Source organism: Cnephaeus nilssonii, assembly GCF_951640355.1.
Source record: "Cnephaeus nilssonii genome assembly, chromosome: 7".
In the NCBI taxonomy this organism is placed as follows: domain Eukaryota; kingdom Metazoa; phylum Chordata; class Mammalia; order Chiroptera; family Vespertilionidae; genus Cnephaeus; species Cnephaeus nilssonii.
In genome coordinates, this window is record NC_137078.1 from 21,920,191 (window position 1) to 21,932,899 (window position 12,709).

Genomic DNA, 12,709 nt, shown 5'->3' on the forward strand with positions numbered 1-12,709 from the left:
GCAGTGGAGCATCTGCTTAATGGGCACCTGCCGAAAAGCTAACCCCAACACCCACTGTGCTGATAAATTTGTGCCCAGAAATTATACCAAACATCACTAAACTCCTAGCTTGACAGCAGGTAGTAGCAACTACCCATACAGATGTGTTCTCAGCAATGACATTAAAGGGGGAAAAACCCACACCATCATGGGCATAGTGCACACCCATATACACACATACACGCACACATTCACACACACATACACACAGATGCACACACCAACTGCCAACAAGCAGCTATCACACTAAGCCACACCATCCATGCCACTTTGTTCCCCAGAATGCACGCATCACCTCCCTTGAAGATAAAGGAAAGACTGCTTCCTGCTATAAAGGAGAGCTGTGATTGTGTAACAGATTTAAAAAATACATACATATATATATATATATATACACACACACACACACACACACACACACACACACAAAAAGGCTGATCAACCAGTTGACAGCAATGGTAATAAAACAGCACTTAAAAATATTTACCAAACCAAATCATTTTTCCCAGCCAGTGCCAAGTTTTTAAAGTGAGTTATTGGAGAGAGACCAAGGGTGTACACCAAGCATGTCAAACTCATGGCCCACCCGCTGTTTGACATGCTTGGTGTACACACAGAGAGAAAGGACCATGTGAGGATGCGGGGAAAGATGGCCATCCGCAAGTCAAGGAGAGAGGCCTCAGAAAATTCCAAAATTGCCAGCATCTTGATCTTAGACTTCCAGCCTGAAGAACTGTGAGAAAATAAATGTCTGTTGCGTAAGTTAAAAAATATAAAAAGTAAAGTAAGTTATAGGACTAGATGGATAAGGTGGGAACTGGCAGGGACTCATAAACCCACCCTGGCGCCTGCATTTTATGGGTAAGGAAATGAAAGTCTAGAGAGGTGAGGTCACTTGCCCAAGGCCACACAGCTAATTACTTGTGGTGTCAGGACAAGAACAGCCTGTCCAGGCTCCCAGACCAACACCCTATGGCTGCCCCACATTGCCATCCCAGACAGCAGTTCTGGCAGACGTGATGCATTTTCTCAGAACAAGGGTTCTGAAGCCACTCACCATCCACACCAGCACAGGTTTGCTAAAAAAAAAAAAAAAAAAAAGTCCCTGCAAAGAAAAGGGGACATGAACGCTGGAAATGTTGCAGATGCACCGTTCCCGTTTCTTTGGAAGGCTGGAGCCAACAAGAGCTTTTCTTCCCACCCAGGAGGCAGGGGCCAGGATAGGGCCCCACCAGGCCGTTCCAGCGGCATGTGGGTCTGGCTACGCAAGGTTAGAATTACAAATAAATTACCCTACAACCAAGAGTCTACGGCTTGTCCCCAAATTCAGAGTCACATCCAATCATCCCCTGGAACAATAGCCAAGTCCTGGACCTTTAAACACCCACTTCCACTTCCTGGAGGACCCCCTTGCCCCTCAGCCACTGCTAGACTAACTTCTGCTCCACCATAACGTCTGCAGGTGCCTGGGACAGCCGCCCCAGATTCAAAGCATCACAGAATGCAAGAACTGGAGAGTCACCCCAGCCAAACAATTTGTCCCACGTTATTGTCTCTTTCTTTTCCATTCAGATCATAGTTTTAAAAATTGAAAATGTGGAGAAGAAAAAAATCAAATCTCATAATCCCATAATAACTATCATTAGTATTTGGGCTTTATTACCTATCAGATTTTAATTTTCTGTTCATGTGTGTTTTAAACAAAGGCTACCATGATATACAAATATTTCCTTTTTCTTTTTCTTTGCCTATAATTATATCATTAAAAAATCCCTATATTGGCTACAGTCTTTCTATATATAATTCCAATGGCTATTTAATATTTAATCAACTGTATTCACCATATTTTCCTAACCATTTCCCTACTGTGGACCATTTGTGTGTGTTTCTAGTGCTTCAGAAATATAAATAAGATTTCATTGAATACTCTTGTGTACATAGGTATTTCCATAGTTATTGTTTGAGGTCATTTCCATAGGAGAGCTTCCCAGAAGCCAGCCTCTCCGTTGTCCTCATTGTCGGAGAAACGCACACCCCGAGTGATTAAACATCTGAGAAGGGAAAAGGACACTCTCTAAAGTCCAGAGTCCGGTCCTGACTCGGCTCTCACGGATCGGCTGTGTGAACACTGACAAGCCACTCAACTCCTGAGACTCGGTTTCCCTCGGGCATTAGAGAACGGGTCCGTCCAGGCCTGTCTTGCTGTTCTGATTGCCAGGAGTATTCTCTCTCCACGATTCTCACTCCCTTCCATGAGATGCCCAGTCATTCACTTTCTACCCTGTGGTTCACATCAGCTGCTTTTCAGCTCAGGAAGACGACTTCTGAAAGCCTGCCGGGGGGCGGGGCTGTGTAGATGAAGCCTAGGGTACGCAAACCCTGGCAGCGGTCTCTAGTCCTGACACCGCTTTCTGAATCCAGGTCAGCCGTGGAATTCAACAGACCCTGCCTCATACCTGGGAGGGAGTGTTGCCCATAGCACATTGTGACAATGATACACACACACAGGCCTGCTCTTGGGGACCTCCCAGAATTCAGTCATGCGGGGGAGGGAGTTGGTCTGTGCCTCCTATCATGGTGCTCTGGGACAGTAAAGAGGGCACTGTCACATCCCTAGCAGATCCCTGCAGGTACAAACACTGCAGGGCACACCAGAACAAAAGCAGGAATGCAGCAGTACTCTCGTTTCTATATTAACCTCCCCACCGTTTGCCATTGATTGTTGGCCTTAAAAAAATGAGTTAGCCCTGGCCACGTGGCTCAGTTGGTTGGAGTGTTGTCCCATACACCAAAGGGTTGTGGGTTCAATTCCTGGTAAGAGCACATGCCTAGGTTGCAGGTTCGATTCCCAGTTGGGGTGCATACTGGAGGCAACCCAAATGTTTGTTTGTTTTTCTCTCTCCCCCTTCCTCTCTCTCGAAAAAAATCAACAAAAACATATCCTTAGGTGAGGATTTTAAAACAAAGAGTTCTTATCAGTAGAGAAGGGAAGATAATTAAGTAACATTTTTCTCAATCTTTCAACATCCTGTTGGACACGTGCAGTTCCTCGTGCCACTGCCTCCTGGGTTATGGAATTAGATGGCGTGGCTCCAGTTCAGTCATTTCCCCCTTTTCATACATTGTCTGTGAACATCATACGGCCTTTGCACAGTTAAAAGAAGAGCAACCCAGGACCACAGATTCTGCAGCATGTTGTGGGGACAAACACACAACTTTACAGTCAAGCCAACCTATGTCGAATTCTGATTCCACTTCTTTTCAGCTGGGTGAACCTGACAAAATACACAATCTTTCAGAAACAAAGATACCACTGCAAAGACCTACAATTATTTTACTGACTACCAAGAAAGAAAAGTCTCTGCCAATTAAACTATGACATGACTTTGACTGTAGGACAAATCGATTTTAGATTATAAAGTGTGAAAAAAAGTCTCTGAATCAATGATATTTAACCTCTCTCTAGTTAAACTTCTCAGTTATAAGATGGACATGCTAAATGCCCACCTTGAAGGCCGGTTGGGAGGTGGGCATGAGATGACACTGAGCACGCCTGACTCTGCACCTGGTACGCAGTAAGTAGTTGTAAAATGTTAGTTCTTCTCATTTCCAAAGTGATGGGTACGTTCTGGATAGATTACAAGGTCTGTCAGAGCAGATACCAGGTTATACATCTTTGACCTCTTTTCACCTCCCATGATCTAGAACAGCGGTCGCCAACCTTTCGGACCTCACGGACCACTGGTCGGCGACTGCTGATCTAGAATATTGCCATACACATTGTAAGCACTCAGTAAATGGATGATGAATATAAATGAACTAGTGGACAACTGACAAATACCCAAGCAGGGACCCCCTTTGGAGGAGGGGCCCATGCAATCCCACTGGCCTCCCCAGGCCTGGAAGGGATGAGCACAGCTATCAGTATCATCCTGGCCGTGGGGGCTGCAAAGGAGAAAAGCAAATGCCAGCTGCTCGCTGCTTATCCCCCTGTGAACTCCCGGTGCGCGCCGCTGTGGACCACAGCCCACAGCACTGGGGTAAGCACAAGTAGCTACGTCTCAGTCTCAGTTCCACAGACAAATGCAGCATTGTGGTATCCCTGGGCCTCCCGGGGAAAGCCAGGCCGCCTCTGTGCCCTAGATGTGAAAGGCTGTGCATATCAAGTCAGACAGGCTACATCCCCACGGGCCCTACACCTGTCCCCCAGGACACCCTGAGAGCATTACTGTGTGACATAAACAAATGTCCCACGTGGGTGGTGCTGGAAGGAGCAGACGTTCAGGCAAACAGAACCGTGAGGCGTTTTCCCCTCAGTGTCCATACCTGCTCTGTGTTCCCCTCGGGTGCCCTAGCTCTACTGGAAAAGGGGAAGAGGCAGGGCCAGGGAAAGAATCTCATTTTCCACCGCCCACTTTTCATTATTCATAATCATGTAGGAGATGAGAGGAGCTGCCAATGACAAATTTTTTCTTCAGCTAAGACAGAAGAGATTTATTGTACACATTACATTCAACCACAACTGAGAACAGAATAGTCCATAATGTCACTGGTCCAGGGCAAAGGACCAAAGGGGACTGTTTTTGTAAGAGCAGGTGGGTCTCTCAAAAGGTGGTCGCAGCAATCAGATGACATGTATGTTCTAGATCCATCTAGAAGTTCTATACAGCAGGCATGCAGTCCAACAATTGATACCCGTGTCCCCGGCGCTGGCTTCCCTTATTTCTGCTCCTGTGGCTTCCATGGATGCACGAGCTGGGCTTTACTTGGACCTCTCCCTCATCCTTCCTCTTTTGCGCTCCAGTCTGAACATTCGTTTTTTCCTCCACTTGGTTCTCACGGCACTGAGGTTTCTAAGAAGATGGCGCTAAGGCCCAGAGACCAATGGCAAATTTAAGTAACAAATAATACAAAACCCTTACTTTGACATTGACTTCAGTCAAGAGACCTTCTGTGGAGACACACTCGGCTATGTGCCACACCCTCACACACCCACATTCACTTCTCCCTCCAAGCTCCCACTAGCTGGAACTCCAGTCATGAGTGTTCACACAAATGGATATTGCTCTCACAAAGTGAATGGGACTTGAAGGGGGGAAAAAGCAATAATAATTGGGAAAATAGTAATTGCCTATCCGTTGAGCCTTTCCCCTTGGATAAAGAGAAGGGGGAGTGGAGAGATGAGGAATTCAGTAGGAACCCTCCTTCCCCAGAGTCACACAGTGTTGGCAACGGAGTAGAAAGCAACCGTCCTGCCGAAACCGGTTTGGCTCAGTGGATGGAGCGTCGGCCTGCGGACTCAGGGGTCCCAGGTTCGATTCCGGTCAGGGGCATGTGCCTTGGTTGCGGGCACATCCCCAGTGGGGGGTGTGCAGGAGGCAGCTGATCGATGTTTCTCTCTCATCAATGTTTCTAACTCTCTATCCCTCTCTCTTCCTCTCTGTAAAAAATCAATAAAATATATTTAAAAAAAAAAAAGAAAGAAAGAAAGCAACCGTCCTGTGAAGTCGGTCTTCCCTCAGGAACCGGCGTGTGAGTGTCCGCTCAGGTTCTCAAGGGATTCAAAGGCCTGCATCCAGTCCCCTCACACCACTGCTCTCCTTTGCTTCTGTGCTTTTGGCAAAAGGAAGGAAAGCCTTTCAGCTTTGCTGAGAGGGCTGAGGAAAAATCTCTCAGGAGCAAAAGCTGCCCTGGCCACTCGGCCTCATCCGTGCCACCTGCTACCTAAAGTACCTGTGATGCCCCCAAGGTCGGGAAGAGTGTCATTTATTCCCAACATTTATTGGGGATTTTAGGAAACTTCCCACGCACATCTCCTTCTCATGAATAATAAAGTAATGACCATCTCTTGTTAAACCTGTACTACACACTTAGGACACACCAATATTCTACCGTGCAGATGCCCTATCATCCTATAACTGGGAGAAAACAAAACATATCCAAAAGTTTGAAATTCTCAAAATCCATGTTCAGATTAAGCGTAAGTAACCACTATGCTCCCTGCTGGGTCTCCAGCCTGGAGATTAGTGCCATGAGATAGCACTTCCTGGACTGATGGGAGTGCCCTGTGCTGCTCTGTCCAGCTCGGGGCCTTTGAGCACTCGCAATGTGACGAGGGCTGCTGAGAAACTGGGTTCTTTATTTTATTGTTTTAATTTATGTAAACTTAATGGCTACTGCATTGTAAAGCACAGATGTAGAGACTGCCTGGTATATAGCTGGTGCTCAACAAATATTTGCTCAAGGGAAGAATGAATGGATGGAAAGTAGCCGCTCACCATAATAAGTTCTGATTAAGCAGGATTCTCATGTTTATTGAGCACTCGCTTTAAACAAATCCCTGTTTAAGTCAGCAACCTTCTGAGCGAGGTACTTTTATTATCTCTGTTTTAAAAATAAAGAAACGAGGCTCAGAAAAGTAGAGAACCCACAGGCACATAGAACACGGCAGGATTGAAGCCAGAATTCAACCCCAGGCAGCCTCTTAAAACTGGTCAACTTTTCCACTGAGGAAAAAAGTGCCTCATTTAATTTTCTACAGGGTGACACCAAATTCAACAAGGAACTTTTCCTTTGAAATAGAGCAACAAAGGTACACAGTGTGTCTGATCTGGGAGCTTTTAGAAGCCTACCCAGTGCACTCACTCACTCACCATGTCGACTGACTACATAATCCCAAGTCAAGAACTATTCAGGGTGGCCTTTCCCTGAAACCACTTCCCAGGACAGCAGAGTTCTCGGCAGCAGCCTCACCATCTCCACGAGCTGCCGCCTCCTGCTGTTGAACAGCATGTCCACATGTCATGCACTGAGTGTCCCCGTCCAAGGAGAGTCTTTCATCCAGCATTGACCCTTGGACCATTAGGGACTCAACTCTGTAACAAAGGGACATGAGTTTCCACCACCATCCGGCACAAACACAAAACCAGGAACTGAGCGAGGCCAGCACACCCTCTCCTCAGCTGACCCTCCTCTCCACCATAGCCTGCCCCGATCCCATCGCACAGGGAGCTTTTGTCTTCACAATGTTACTTGTTGACTCGATTTTTGCAGCTCTTTTCACACCCTTTAAGGTGACCACTGGTGCCCCTGTCAGTGGGGTTCTTTCCAACAATTTTGCAAGCTTTCTCCTTTGCCTGCCCCAGAGCTGTGTCATCTGTCACAGTCACCATGCGATCTGAGGGGAGAGAAAGAAGCAAGTGGAGCTATGGCTGATGGGGGTATGGGGCAGGGAATTGCTGAGAAAATAATTTTTTTTAATTCTTAGTAAAAGAAAAAAGTTTACTTTTGGACATTCTTAAACCACTCTAACTTTGTCCTAAGTTCCGACGGTAGGAAACACAGTTTTCCTGTGTTGCTACAGAACCAGATGGTTCCTTGAAGGCGATTTTACATCACAGAGCCTTCTACGTGTTCTTTCTCAATCATTAAATTCTAACTCCTCTTCATCTAGTTGAAGTCCCACCTCCTCCAAAATGCGTCCTGGGCCATGCTCGCTCTCAGGAACTCCTCTGTCCCCAGCGTCCAGTCCAGGCAGCACCATTCTCTGCAGGGCCACCCCCTCAGGCACCCGTGCTGCCTCTCCTCACAGGTCCCGCACATTTTATCTCTGACCTCAAACTCAAGTTCCCCACTTGCAAAACAAAAGCTCAGCAGCGACTAGATCCAGCCCTTCTGGAAAGCAGCTCAGCAACAACTCACCGCCTATTAGACGAAGCCCTCGCTCTGCTGCAAGGCCCCATTCACACACAGATCATGCCTCTAAGGGGAATTCTGTTCAAACCCTTTCTCTCTTTTTTCCCTTTGTTTTAGTACCCTTTGTTGGTTGGCACCGGAAGTTACCCAGGTGGTTGACCCTTAATCCAACACTGATATTTTTGGGTTACTCAATTGTCTTAAGCAAACACTTCCTGGATTGCAGTATAACGATTCATTCTGTAGTTAATCATATATTTCATTGCATTGTTGTGTTTGAGCAGGCTTATCTTCTCTGAAGGACAAAAATCATATCTTACTCTGTGGGGTATTTCCCACCACAGCTAAGACAGTGCTACAAACTTTCAAAGGCTTTTATTAAGTAAAAATAAGTGGGGGGAAAGAGAAACACTGTCCAGACACTGTGCAAAATAAGTGAGTGAAAGATCCTGGAGCATGTCCGGTAATCTTCAAATTGGAAATTTCCCTCAAAGCATCTCCCGTGCATTGTCAGGACCCCAGGCAACGCTGGGGCCCATCATGAGCATCCGCTCACATGACTGTCTTGCTCTTCTAAATAATGAACCATTTCAATGAATATCTGGCAAAGCTAATTTCATTTGGCTTGGGGGATTATTTCTACTGTATCTGGTTCCAAAATCAAAAATAAAGGGAAGCATTTTAAAACCAAAAAACTCTACCCCTTAACAACTTAACAAAATCACAAAACCAATGCATACAGCTCAATAAGAAGAAGATAAACCAACCAATTTAAAAATGGTCAAGATATTTTAATAGACATTTTACCAAACATACACGACTGGCTAATAAGCACCTGAAAAGGTGCTCAACATTATTAATTGTTAGGGAAATGCAAATCAAAATCAGAATGAGATACCACTACACACTAATTAGAATGGCTATAATAAAAAAGACTGACAATACCAAGTATTGGTAATGATGTAGAGAAATTAGAATTCTCCTACATACATGGTTTGACTGTAAAATGGGCGGCTGCTTTGGAAAAACAGTTTGGCAGTTTCTTAAACAGTTAAATATATACATACCTTACAACCCAGCAATGTTAGTCCTCGATAACTATACAAGAAAAATTAACAGATGGGTCTACAAAAAGACTTGTATGCAAATGTTCACAGCAGCATTATTCATAATAGCAAAAAACTGAAAACAATACAAACATCCATCAAATGGTGAATGGATAAATAAAATATGGTATATCCATACAATGGAAACTTGGAATATTACTCAGCGATAAAAAAGGAATAAGCTTATGATACATGAAACAACATGGATGAACATCAAAAACATGCTAAGTGAAAGATGCCAGACACAAAAGACTAAATATAATGATTTCATTTATATAAAATTTCTAAGGCAGAGACAGAAAACAGATCTGTAGTTGCCTAGAGGGGCTAGAGGTAAGACTGGGGATTGGGCCGAAACCGGTTTGGCTCAGTGGATAGAGCGTCGGCCTGCGGACTGAAAGGTCCCAGGTTCGATTCCGGTCAAGGGCATGTACCTTGGTTGCGGGCACATCCCCAGTAGGGGGTGTGCAAGAGGCAGCTGATTGATGTTTCTCTCTCATCGATGTTTCTAACTCTCTATCCCTCTCTCTTCCTCTCTGTAAAAAATCAATAAAATATATTTTTTTAAAAAAAAGAATGGGGATTGGCTGCCAACAGGCATGAGGAAACTTTTTGGGATATTGGAAGTATTCTAAAACTTTTTGTATAGATAGCTGTACAACTATGTAGATTTACTAAATAGTCACTAAATCACTTGGTAAATTTTATATATATAAAGTATATCCCAATAAAGCTGTTTTTTAAAAGCACTGTTAAAGCTGCAAACAAACTTAATTTGGGGCTTCAAAATTCTGTAGGTTCAGTTTCTGGATGTTATGGTAACAGATCATCTCAATACCATAAGGCCTATTACATTTGGAAAATGGAAACTTAAAAAACATATCATCCATATCATTTTAGTGTAAAGTTATTTTTTTTTCTGCATTTTTAATGCTCTACAGGCCATTAACAAGTATCAAAGAAAGTCTAAACCCCAAGGCATTCCAGTCTTGCCCAAACTGGCGTGGCCAGCTCCCCAAAGCCCTGCTGACAGGTGTAGAACTGCTCAGGGTGAAGGGTCACTATGGCTCTCAGCAGTGAGGATGTGAAAGCCTTTTTCCCAGCATTCTTTTGGCTTGAGTCTAAACCAGAAAGAACTTTGGCCTTCAAGGTCTTCCTGCTTAGAGGACAATGCTCAGAGATGCTCTCCTAGGGGTGAATGCCCACACCCACCAGCTGAACTCACTGGAACAGTTTCTCCACCGACAAGTCTTTCCAGCCTTACACTTGTGCGACACACCTGCCAGCTATCTCATCGCCCAGCTTGTCTAGCCAGGTGGCCTTGGCCCAACCAAAATTTGTATTCGTCAGAGATCTCCAGAGAAGCAGAACCAATAGGATGTGTGTGTGTATATATGAAGAGAGATAGACAGAGAAGTTAATTTTTAAGGAATTGGTTCATGCAATTATGGAAACTGACAAGTCCAAAATTTGCAGGGAAGAACAGCAGGCTGCAGACCTAGGAAAGAACTGATGCTGTAGCTTCCAGTGAAAAGGCAATCTGAAGGCTGAAATCCTTCTTCCTCCAGGGAGCCATTTTCCTAATTCCTGACTCCTTCCAGGCCTTATGCTGATACTTGAGCACAAAGGGTCTATGCCTCATCTCAGTCCCCTGCGGGCACACGCCATGCAGTAGGTGCTCGGTAAAGGCTTGTAAAACCAATAAAACTCCATGGAGTCAATCATGTTTCTCTACTTTCCCATCACATACTTTAAAAATATATACATCCTAAATTTACTAATAAAAGCTATGACAAAAAGATTGCATCATTTCACTGTTTTACTGTGGCCATTATAAAAGCAAAATACCAAATGTGTATTTCATAAAGCGGATAAAGAACCTACAAAATCAAGAAATGTCAACATTTGCAAAATCTTCACCTAAGTCTGTGTTCCTATAATCAGCACCTTTGTGGAGTGTGGCCCAGCTGGGAATGACCACTCTTAATCCCGCTGCCCTACATTAGAGTGGTTCCCGTAATGTGATAAACCCCCCACATTATGAGATAACCTCCAAAAAGATTCAGCCAGAAACAGGCATCAGGCACACACAGGGACAACAGGGATTGGGGGGCAGGGCCAGGGTGGCACTTTTCAGGTGGCTGAATGGGTGTTTGTCTTTGGGAGCTACATGTGGACAGTGTTCTGTTCACCACATGGGCCCTCGAAGCAGAGGGGGCTGGTTGAAAGAAGGATAATGATGAAGCCGACGCATGAAGACAAGAAGAACACAGAACGGTCACATTCCCAGAGTTCATGGTTTCCACGTACCCACTGAGGCCCAGCTACATCCTTGCCCCTGAGTTCCAGGAGATGGCCCTGCCATTTTCATAGGAGCATGGTGAGTTCCTGGTAATCCATCAGAACCTTCTAGACCACATATCTGTGAAGCAAGTACTGGATTCTGAGCTAAGACAACCTCTGACACTTAGCTTATGCACATTCCCTTTTAAAAATAAGAAAACTTTCAACTGTATTTTCTGAATCTATCAGGAGGGACTCATCTCTTCTGAAAATTAGAAGAAAAAATATGTTCAAAAGCACTACTTGAAATAGGCTAAAGCATTGATCACATTGGGGAGAAGTAAAACTGATGTTTATTGAACTTATGCAGATAACTAAAGGGGCATGGCTGGTCTCTACATACCCTCGCCCATTTTAATTGTCACACCAACCCTATAAGATAGGGTCTTTAACTCCATTATGTTGATGAGAAAACAAGCTCAGGAAGGATGTTTACCTCTCCCAATGTTACACAGTTGTCATCTGCCAACCTTTCCTATCATTGGTTAGTCTTATGATTCACAACACCTTATAAAATGATGCTCTTTGCCAGGCCACAATTGTCCTGCATCAAAATATATAACTAATTGCCTGTGTGTAACCCTTAACCAGTTAACTACCACTATATTCTGAATTTAATTACAAAAAGGTCCACCGTTTGCGTCTATAGACACTTACAGCGTACTAATGGTTAAAACATGCTATTTACTTCCAGTTTTTTTTTTGGTTCCTCCAGTTTCAGGTATCAAAATGTCCAACTTCTTCATTTGGCTTCGTCTCACTCCAGTTTAAACTTTCCTGCACAACTGTCTATTTTCAAAGACAGGCATCATCAACAAAATTATCATTCAACTGCACCTAATTTCAATTAGATGTGATGAGGTTGGTGAAGCTTGACTTTTCCTAACAGTAAATAGAGTCGATTCTTCCATTTACATAATGCCTTGGGGCTTCCTCAACTCTACAACAAATCAGCAGACCAAAATCATTTCCCTGGGCGCTCAGGGGCAGAAATCGCCTGGCCCACACAGTCTTCAGAGAGAAAGAGTTCTAGAATAGACTTCAAGGAAGAACCAGAAATGCAGGGTTTGCTGGGATTTCAGAAGGGTTACTCTCAAGTCCAAAGGCGCCGTTTCATTATCTCACTGCAGCCATATCTCTGCTAGTGTGGCAACCATGACCAGAGGGGCCCTGACTCAACCCGGTTTCCTCCTGCTCCCTCACCCGTCCCAGCGGCCCTCCTCAACCTTGAGCAATTGCTGCCACTGTGAAGTAGGACAGGAAAGGGTGTACTGCTCCAGGTCCTCAGCTAATGATGCCAAACAAGTTGGGGCAAGATCAATGTGCGGCCCTATCAAAGCTCCGCGAAACCCTAAGCCTTAGTCTCCCTCCCAAAGGAGCCTTCCGTCCCACGGAGAGGCCTCCCCAAGAGCCTCTGCATTACTGTCTCCAAATATCAGGGCAGAGACCATGAAAACAGATGTGATCACATTACACACAAAGACAAGAGGCATTTTAACACGGTTCCCCTGCCAGGTTCATTACTC

General features: G+C 44.7%; 1 protein-coding gene and 1 long non-coding RNA gene across 3 annotated transcripts in view; one reads left to right on the plus strand and one right to left on the minus strand.

Moving 5' to 3' along the window:
• GFOD1 (Gfo/Idh/MocA-like oxidoreductase domain containing 1) overlaps positions 1–12,709 on the minus strand; it is a 109,000-nt gene that overhangs the window by 89,668 nt on the left and 6,623 nt on the right. The window lies entirely within an intron of this gene.
• On the plus strand, positions 1,302–12,699 carry LOC307102565. Its single transcript, XR_013813738.1, has 3 exons — positions 1,302–5,275; positions 5,523–9,200; positions 9,438–12,699. It is a non-coding gene; the product is annotated as an uncharacterized lncRNA (long non-coding RNA).